The following is a 9,958-nucleotide window of genomic DNA, read 5'->3' on the forward strand; positions in this document are numbered from 1 at the left end:
GCTAAAAAAATATTTGGTGGCTCCCCATTGCCTGAAAGGTAGGGTTCAAATAGCTAGCCAGTTTCTCTTGTTGCCTATTCTTTGTCACCGTTTTTCTAGCATGAACTTGTTGCTTGGACCAGGGCCTGGTCCTAAATTCCCCTTCAGTGCTTGGTTCATTCCAGCCTTTCTATTTTTGATCATACTGAGAGCTATCTGAAAAGTCAAGAGACTGATAAAGGAACCTATCTAAGCACTATTCAGAGAACAGGAAAAATTACTCAACTCTACTTGAATTAGAACAAGAAAAAATCATACGTAAGTTTAGTGAAAATGTCAAATGTTATGAAATAAATTTGTATCCCATGCTGTTAAGTCATGGCAACATAAGGTCAGTCTTTCTTCTGACGTTCATGAGCTAAGGCACTTGATGAGTTCCATGAATGAATGAAGGAATTTCAGAGTGGTGAATAAGAAAGCAAAAAGACAAGAGAGATGGACATCTTTATATTTGGGGAGAATGAATGATGTAGGCATGTTTTATTTACAATGGTGAGGGCCTTACAGTTTAAGCAAATATTAAAAAGCAAAAATACAGAATTTATATGTTATATTAATTGTAAAAATTTAACAAGCTTGAACTTGTACTGCAAAAAAATGTAATACATTTGTGCTATTTGTAAGATGAAACAGACTTCATAAAAAATATTACTCTGTGTGCCCAAATACAACCTGATGTAGTCATTTAGAATGATAAGCAAATAAATCTAACCATATTCAATCATTTTTCTTGGGTTCTGCCTTCCTAGAATGTAAGTGATGGGTGAAAATTAAACATATGGTTTTATTAAACAATAGAATTAGTGTGATTATGCTTTGAGTATACAATTATGCACCAGAAGATAAAGAAAAACAAAGTCTTCCAGTATTCTGAAAATGGAACTTGTTGCCTTGGATTGCATCTGAAGTGTGAGTATGATTTGTGGATCAGCACATAGTTCTGAAGCAGAATTATAGATGATACACTCTGAAGAACTGAGTTTGATGATTCCAAAAAAATGGCTCTATTGATGACAAAGACAGTGATGTTGAAGATGAGCATGAAGATTTTGATTAAAGTTATTATAATATACATGAGGATGGGAGATTTTTATTGATATTTTGTCAGGGATTGTAAGCTTCTCCCTATATATGGACTTGCTTTATAGTTGGTCATATATGGCACTTACTGAGCTCCCTGGAAAGCATGCTTTTTGGTTATTGGCACAAGTTAAAAGTCGCAAGATGAGTGCCATCTTTAATCCTGATAGTACTGGTCTGTGATAAAAACTACAATTGAAATTAAGGTAAAAAAGTCTTTCAGGAATCTTGAGACCTGCCGTGAATCTGAGGTCCTTCACGTTGGGACCTTGATGTGATTTTTCCTGAGAGAAGATGAACCATAGGAGATGCTTAGGTGAGGAGATCATAGGGAATTTCAAGTATTTAAAGTTTTAGATCATTCTTTTCCTCCCAGGCCTAAAATATCTAAGAAACTCTGCTTCTCATATCATATGTCTAGAAATCCACCTCCTTAGTCCTGCCTCCTTCCATCCCAGCCTTTCTCAACTGGGAGCCTCATCTGTGCCACTAACACAGAACATGATTTGAGCAACCAACCATATTCTCATTTCTTCCAAGGGTGGTTTGTAACTAGTACAATTCTGGATGCATAAGAGAGAGATAAGAGAATACCATAGGACCTCTATTCTATCTCTTGGGGTGTCTTTCTTTCCTGGGATTCCTAGGTATGAAGACTCATCTTCCCATTAGATGAGAGAAACTATTTTTGCACACTTACTAGGGGCTAGGACTGTGCGGGTGGAGAAGGCAGTGGCAACCCACTCCAGTACTCTTGCCTGGAAAATCCCATGGGCGGAGGAGCCTGGTAGGCTGCAGTCCATGGGGTCGCTAAGAGTCGGACACGACTGAGCGACTTCACTTTCACTTTCATACATTGGAGAAGGAAATGGCAACCCACTCCACTGTTCTTGCCTGGAGAATCCCAGGGAAGGGGGAGCCTGGTGGGCTGCCGTCTATGGGGTCGCACAGAATCGGACACGACTGAAGCGACTTAGCAGCAGCAGCAGCAGCAGCAGGACTGTGTGGGACGTTTTGCTTACTTCTCATTTATTCTTTCTAACAAGGCCGTGGCCTGTGTGCCATTATTTGCATTTTATGGCTAAGGATATTGGAGCTCAGAGAAGCTAATTACTTGGTGATGAAGATGGTTATTTAGAAAACTAGAATTTGATTTCAGGTCATCTGGACTCCAAAGACCTTGCTTTTAATGCCTGCTCTCCATTGCATGTAGCTTGGTATCAGTTAGATTTCATCCCTTTGGATGATGAAAAATTTCATAAGACTCAGGTTTATAAGAATCATGAGCAAACCTCTCAGTCTGTTGTTTGGACTTTGTTTCCTTTCTCGTAAGTCTTACATGAGTCCATTCTTACCTGAGTCTGTCTGGATGTTTTCTGAAAATCGGACTTAAATTGATAGGGTGCCTACCATGAACTCGATGCTGTTCTGGGTAGCAGTGTAAGAAGAGAATTAGAAACTAACCCAAGAATCGCTCTTGGGGATAAGTGGCACCTGGGGTTGTGAGTGAGCCCTCCCTAAGGGGTCTGTGTGCTGTTGTTGCTCAGTTGCTAAGTTGTGTCTGACTCTTTGTGACCCAGTGGACTGCAGCACGCCAGGCTCCTCTGTCCTCCATTGTCTCCAGGAGTTTGCTCAGATTTATGTCTTTTGAGTCGATGACGCTATCTAACCATCTCATCTTCTGCTGCCCCCTCCTCCTTTTGCCTGAAATCTTTCCCAGCATCAGGGCCTTTTCCAGTGAGTCGGCTCTTCACTTCAAGATGAAGGGGTCTAGTTAGAGATAAGGAAAAAGAAGGAGCTGAATGAGTAACAGACCAGCAGGAATTTGGGTATAGAGGGTGAGGAGAGAAGAGAGGCATGAGGGTTGATGTTGGCAGGCAGCTGAGGAACTTTTTGAAGCCCGGGGTTGTCTACCATGGAATTTTAACGTGCTTGGGCTATTGTCACGCGGCACCATCTTCACTCCCGTCATCTCTGTAAACCTCTTGCAGAGTCCGCTGCACGTGTTAAGGTCCTGTGAGCTAATATACAGCAAGTGAGGAAATGAGTCAATTCCAGACCTGCGTCGACTTTTAAGGAAGTGAGGGAGTGCCTCCAATAAGCAGGACAAGGTGTAAATGAACTGATTCTGTTGGTAGGAGCTGGGGCTCAGAGGGGTCATGGAAGTGTCAGGTCCCTGGGAATTGTCAGAAAACTCGAGGAGGTGCCCCAGCTTGCCTCAAGATGAGTGACGGGGATTCAAGACAATCTCATCCAGGTCTTAAGAGGCATAGTGTCTGTAGCTCTGAACATGTTTGCCTTACTCAGTGAACAATGAGGTATAGTCTCTGTCCTCAAGAAATTTGCAGTCTGGGCAGAAAGGCAGTTATTAGTACATAGAGATTGTTTGAAAATCAAATCATGTCCCAAGCTTCAGGGGAAGGTTGGAATACTGAGCTCTATGAGTTCAAAGGAAGAGTGCAAGGCTAGGTTGTGCCAGGGCCAAGCATGGCTTTTTGGAGGCGATGGCAAGAGGCTTAAAATAGGATTAGAAATTGCCCAGGTGAAAAAGAGTGGAAAGAACTTCCTGGGTAGACAGTCTGAGAATTCTGCTGCTGTTGCTACTACCACAAGCACTAGTTAACATTTGTTGAGTATCTACTGTACATACCGGATACTCTTAGCAATTTAGATCTACCGAAATTTGAGCCTCACAACTCTTACGAGATACATACTGTCATTGTCAGTATTTTACACACGAAGGAGCTGTACATCGAGTATAAGGATAAATGCCGGAAGTGGTTAGAGATGAAGCTAGGATTGGTAATTAAAGGCCTGGTCATGGGATGCCATTGCTCTCTTCTTCTGGGGGAAGGAGTTCCTGGAATTTCCCTCTATCTGTCTTTGCTACCAAGGAATCTCTTTCCAGTTGAAATGGACCGATATTTGCATGTTAGTTGGTGTTGCATCAGCTGTGTATTGCCACAAAAATCTGTGACAACCAACCACAAAATATTTATTTAGCCCAGGAGTCAGTGCGATTCAGATGGTCTGGGTTGGACTTGACCGTCGCTGGGTTTGCTCAGGCGTTTGTGGACAGTGGTGAGTCAGTTCCGTAGCTCTGCTGGTCTTGGGGGCGCATGCTCACATGTCTGGGAGTAGGCTGGCTGATCTGGGATGGCGTGCCTCTGCTCTGCTCCACATGACTCTCATCCTCCAGCAGCCTTCTAGCTCAGGCCAGGTCACATGGCAGGGGCAGAAATAGAAGAATCAAGTTGAAATGCTCAAACCCTTTTTCAAGTCTCTGATTGCTTCCTGTTTGCTAACATCTCATTAGCCAAAGCATGTCAATAGGCCAGCCCAGATTCAAGGAGTGGAGAAATAAACTAAGAAGCTCATGACAAAGGACGTGATACATGAGCACGTTAATCCAATCAGCCTACCATCTATACTCACCTGCCCTCAGTCTGTTGCTGCCAGCCATTTATAGGAGCACTTGGGGGAGTTGCTGGAGGCCTGTGCTTATTAAAACTGGGAAGGAAAAGAAGAGAGGAGAGAAGCAAAACAGGATAGCAATCATTTTGGAATGGGAAGAAAAAGGAGACATGGAAAAATGTTATAATTCTACATTGAGTTTCTTTAAAAAAAAAAAAAAAACTTATTCTAGAAATTTTAGAATAATTTTAGATTTACAGAAAAATTACAAAGTACAAAGAGTTCCCATATACCTATAACCAATTTTCCCCTCTTACTAACATCTTATATTAGTATGGTACATTTGCCATAATTAATGAACCATTATTGGTGTAAGATTATTAACAAAATTTCATATTTTATTCATGTTTCCTCAGTTTTTACCTAATGATTTTTTTTCTTTTCTGTTCCAGGATCTTATTCAGGGTATTACATTATGTTTTAGTCATCATATCTCCTCAGACGCCTCTTGGTGCTGACCGTTTTGCAGACTTCTCTTGTTTTTGATGGTGCTGGCAGTTTTGAGGTGAATTGGTCAGGTGTTTTATAGAGTACCCTTCACTGGACTGTGATGTTTTTCTTATGATTAGACTAGAGTTATAGGTTTTGAGGAGGAAAACCACAGAGATAGTGTCATTTTCACCACATCATATCACGGGTTCATGCTTTCAACATAACTTACCACTGTTGATATTAACCTACGTTGAGTTTGAAAAATGACTCATATATAGTAATTTATTTTAATTACATAAACTAAAGAAGAACAAACTTGCAAATGTTTTTCCTAATTCCAAGAGAACTTGGGCTGTTTAAACTACCATTTGGATTAAATATGATGAGATGGGTTATAACAGTTAACAGTGGGTTAACTGTTACAAGCATGGAGTGTGAGTGCGTGCTAAGTTGCTTCAGTTGTGTCCAGCTCTTTGCAACTTTATGAACTGTAGCCTGCTAGGCTCCTCTGTCCATGGGATTCTCCAGGCAAGAATACTGGAGTGAGTTGCCATGCTCTTCTCCAGGGGATCTTTCTGACCCAGGGATCGAACCCAGGTCTTCTACACTGTAGGCAGATTCTTTACCATCTGAGCCACTAGGGAAGCCCTACAAAAATATTAAATAAGTTTAATTTCGCATGACAAATACAAGGTGAGTAAATACAATTCCCCAAAGCAAACAAACAAAGAAAGCATCTTAATGTCAAGGTAAAATTATATCACCATGAACCATTGCTGTTGAAGGAGTATCTCTTATATGAAATATATTAAATATGCAAATACATATATGTGAGGATATCTCATATTTCCTGGAAATAAGCTTCTTTTCTTGATTATTGGATATATAATAGCAGCTTTAATTTTCAGTAAGATCTTTCTTCCTCTTGACTATTGCTCTCCACCTTCCCCCATCCAGGTTGCTTCTAGTCTTTGGAAAAATGATATTGTCTACCCCAGAGTGTTTAATTCTCAAAAGAAGTCCTGGGAAGAATTTCAGGATTCTTCATTTCCTACCATAAAAGCGTGGGATCTGTGGTTTCAATGACAACTCAACCAAGTGGAAGCACAATATTGGGACACATAATTCTCTGTTTCCGTAGTTTAGGGGCACAAACAAGAAGAAGCAGATAGAGGGAGCATTCACTTATTCCAGTAACATTTATTAAACACCTGTTACGTGCCTGACTCTTACCCAAGGATGGTGAGACGGTCACTGACTTGAAGGAGTTCAGTTGTTATGTAGAAACGATGACAAACCGGTATGGATGGTGTGATAGCAAAGAAGTCCCATGTGTGCGGCTGTGGGCATGGCTCAGGGAAGATTTCTCAGAGCGCTGGACTTGCAGGATACCTGAAGGAGAAGTAGGATTAGGAAAAGAGGCATTTCTGTGCGTGCATATGAGCACACATGTACATGTATTCGTCTGTGCATGTAAATAAAGACTGTTTTGGTGGAGGGAAAATCATATCTATGAAACCTAGAGATAAGCATGGTTGTGGCATGCCCAGAGGTCAAGAATGATTTAATCTGAGAGTTTGGTTTAGGAGGGTTTCGTAGATGCAGAGCTGTCAACCTGCTCTTACATGATGGGTGGGAGTCAGCCAGCCAAACAAGGGAGTGGGAGGCCAGGACTCTCTGAACAGGGACCACAGCTTCAGCAAAGGTGCAGAAGACATGAAATGCCTGGTGCCTTCAGGTGAACCACAACCAGCTCAGCCAGACCAGAAAATAGATCAGAGAGAGGAGGGTACAGAGAGAGGGGAGGTGGGAAGGTGACAAGTCTCAGGTCCACCACTCAGTAGCCTTGAGATCTGGGATGAATTATTTGAGATCTCTGAGCCTCAGTTTTTTTTCTGCCTTAAAACAGGGACAACAGACAGCAGCAGTTACGGACCCTGCTCCTTAGCATCGTTGGGAGCCAAGTGAGATCAGCGGGCAGACAATCCAGCACGTTGTTGGGCATCTAGAGAGAGCTCAGAGAGAGGCAGATGTGATTGTTCATTACCTTTAAATTGTTAATGCACTGATCAGGAGCCACTGTTTGCTGCAGGGAGTGGGGGTTTCCTGAACTTCCCCGGGAGAAAGCCTTGGCTAGGCAGGGGCCTAGAATGATCCTGGTAGTCAAGGGCTAGGCATAGAGGTGAAGGGAGATTATACTCTAGGTTTTGGTCACAGGGTCAGACACGTGTCTTGAAGGCCACTCTCAGTTCTTGTTCCAATTTTCATCCCCTTTCCTCAGATTTTTTTTTCCCCTAAAATAGAAGTGTGCATACTGGAAATGATGGTGGTAAGAAGGAGCATTAGGCAATTCTTTTTTTTTTTTTTTACATTTATTAAAGTACTGCTCTGCTAAAAATTCTACTTGTGGTTTTCAGCTTTTCAGTTAATTGGCTGACTCTGGGTATGTAGAATGTTTAACAAGACAGAAAATTTTGTGTCTTTAACTAGGAAAGAATCTGGAGAGAGAACCTGTTTGCAATGGACTGAATGTTTGTGTCCCTCCAAAATTCTTATGTTGAAATCCTAACCCCCAATGTGACAGCATTAGGAGGTGGGGCGTTTGGGAGGTGATTAGGTCATGATTGTGAAAGGACCCTTATAACAGGACCCTGGAGAGCTGGTGCCCTCTTTCTGCCACAGGTGATCTATTCGCTAAGTTGTGTCCAACTCTTGCGACCTGATGGACTGTAGCCTGCCAGGCTCCTCTGTCCCTGGGATTCTCCAGGCAAGAATACTGGAGTGGGTGGCCATTTCCATCTCCATCTGCCATGGGAGGATGCAGTAATTCTGAAACCCAGAAGAGGACTGTCCTCAGAAGTCTACTGCTGGCACCCTGATCTTGGACTGTCAAAATGTGAGAAATAAGTAACTGCTGGTTGTAAGTCATTCGGTCTGTGGTAGTTTGTCCATCAGCCCAGATGGACTAAGACACTGCCTCCCCATGGCCAGTGCCCACTGAGATTCAGACCGCTGAGGCCCCCATGGCTCTCCTCTGAAGGTGTTTGGGGCCATCAGTTCAGGGCCTTAGGGTTAGACCACTGGGTATGGAGTTAGTATTAATCTCCTACACACAAACATGAATAGGATAGCAGGAACTCACTAAAACTTCATACTTCTCTCTATAAATGAAGAAAAATGCCTAACCAGCTTTCGACCAAATCAGCTTTTCTGGCTGTCTCTTTACAGTCACCATACTCTTGGATATTTATCAGAAAAAACAAAACTAATCTGAACAGATGTTTGTGCCCACCTTGTTCGCTGCAGCATGATTTACAGTGGCGAAGACACGGAAATGATCTAAGTATCCGTTAATGGATGATTGGATACAGAAGATATGATATATAAAGAACCGAATTAGTAAAAAAGAAAAACTGAGAGTAGGCTGAGAAAAACCCACCTGAATAATTGTTTTACCTTAGTTTTTTAGAATAGTCTTGATACATTTTCACTCTTTATGTTAATAATATCTTAGTAAAGATTGAATTATAAACTTAATTTAAAAAATCATTTCAAAAGTAACTGTTTATTGTAAATATTTCAGAATTTACCAGTAAGGCACAAAGTACAGCCTCCTACAATTTTGCCATAATTTTATAATAGTTTGATATATACCTTTATAGTTTATCAAATATGTATATAATTCTAAATATTATACATTCTATGACCTTTCTTTAATCACTTTCTATATCATGGAACTCTTTCTTGCTGTTAAATATTTTTGTTGTAATAGCTGCATGATACTCTTCTATGAATCACACTTTGCTTAATGGTTTGCCTGGAAGCAGGCTGTTTAGATGGCTTCTGTTTTTTCTTTGCTGTTACCACTAGTGCCATAATGAGCATTCTTGCAGTTAAATATTTGTGCAAATTTATGTTTTACTTTCCTGCTTTAGGATACATTCTCAGAAATAAAATTCTGGAGTCAAAGAGTGTGCGTTTCAGATTTTGACACACATTGCCGCTTTGCAGCAGCAGATGATTTTGACACACATTGCCGCTTTGCAGCAGCGGATGTCATCTACACCACTGAAGTGAGCCCCTAGCACTAGGCGTTGCCATTAGTTTTGATACTTGGCAATTGAGCAAGGAGAGAATGATACCTTATTTGAAGATGCATTTCTTTGATGACTGATGAGGTTCAGCATCCTATTTGTTAACTGATCATTTATTTTTCTTCTTTCATGAATTACCTACCTGTAATGACCTTCATATATTTTCCAACTTCTGGGTTCATCTTTTTTTCCCTAGTAGCAATGATAATACTAATATTTTATTGAGGTCCACTGTTTGCTAAATGTCTTGCATCAATTATCTCATCTAATTCACATGGTTACTCTGTGAGGACGTAAGGGACATTTTTCCTCCTGACATTGAACGTGTGATGTTTTTTCCAAGATCCCATTTCTACCTCTGACACCAACTAGGCATCAGTTCTGACACTAACTACCTAGAGTTAGCATCAGTCACAGGTTTAAGGGTTCAGTTTCACAAGACTGCCTTCAGTTCAGATGTTAATTACAAGTATCAGGTGACTGAGAGACTGGCTGTAAATTGGGGTTCCCACAACCCCATTCTCAGGTTTGATGGATCACCAAACTGGCTCACAGCTCAGAATAGCACTGTACTTACTGTTACAGGTCTATTATGAAAGATGTAAGTGAACAGCCAGATGAAGAGGTCCAAAGAGTGAAGTCCAGAAGGGTCTTGGGTGCAGGAGCCTCTGTTCCCGTGGACAGACCTCGTGTTTACCAACTCTCAATCTCTTGAAACTCTGTGGTTTGGGAGTTTTCATGGAGACTTCATTCATTAATCATTGAGCATGGTATATTAAATCACTGGCCATTGGTGATTAACTTAGTCTCCATCCTCATTCTGCATAGAGACTGGGGGA

General features: G+C 41.3%; 1 long non-coding RNA gene across 1 annotated transcript; it reads left to right on the forward strand.

Annotated features, from left to right (window-relative positions):
• Positions 1–2,137: 2,137 nt before the first annotated feature.
• On the forward strand, positions 2,138–7,426 carry LOC132346014 (uncharacterized). Its single transcript, XR_009495693.1, has 2 exons — positions 2,138–5,098; positions 5,983–7,426. It is a non-coding gene; the product is annotated as an uncharacterized lncRNA (long non-coding RNA).
• The last annotated feature ends 2,532 nt before the right edge of the window (positions 7,427–9,958 follow it).

The sequence above is a fragment of the Bos taurus genome, chromosome 8 (genome assembly GCF_002263795.3).
Source record: "Bos taurus isolate L1 Dominette 01449 registration number 42190680 breed Hereford chromosome 8, ARS-UCD2.0, whole genome shotgun sequence".
NCBI lineage: Eukaryota > Metazoa > Chordata > Mammalia > Artiodactyla > Bovidae > Bos > Bos taurus.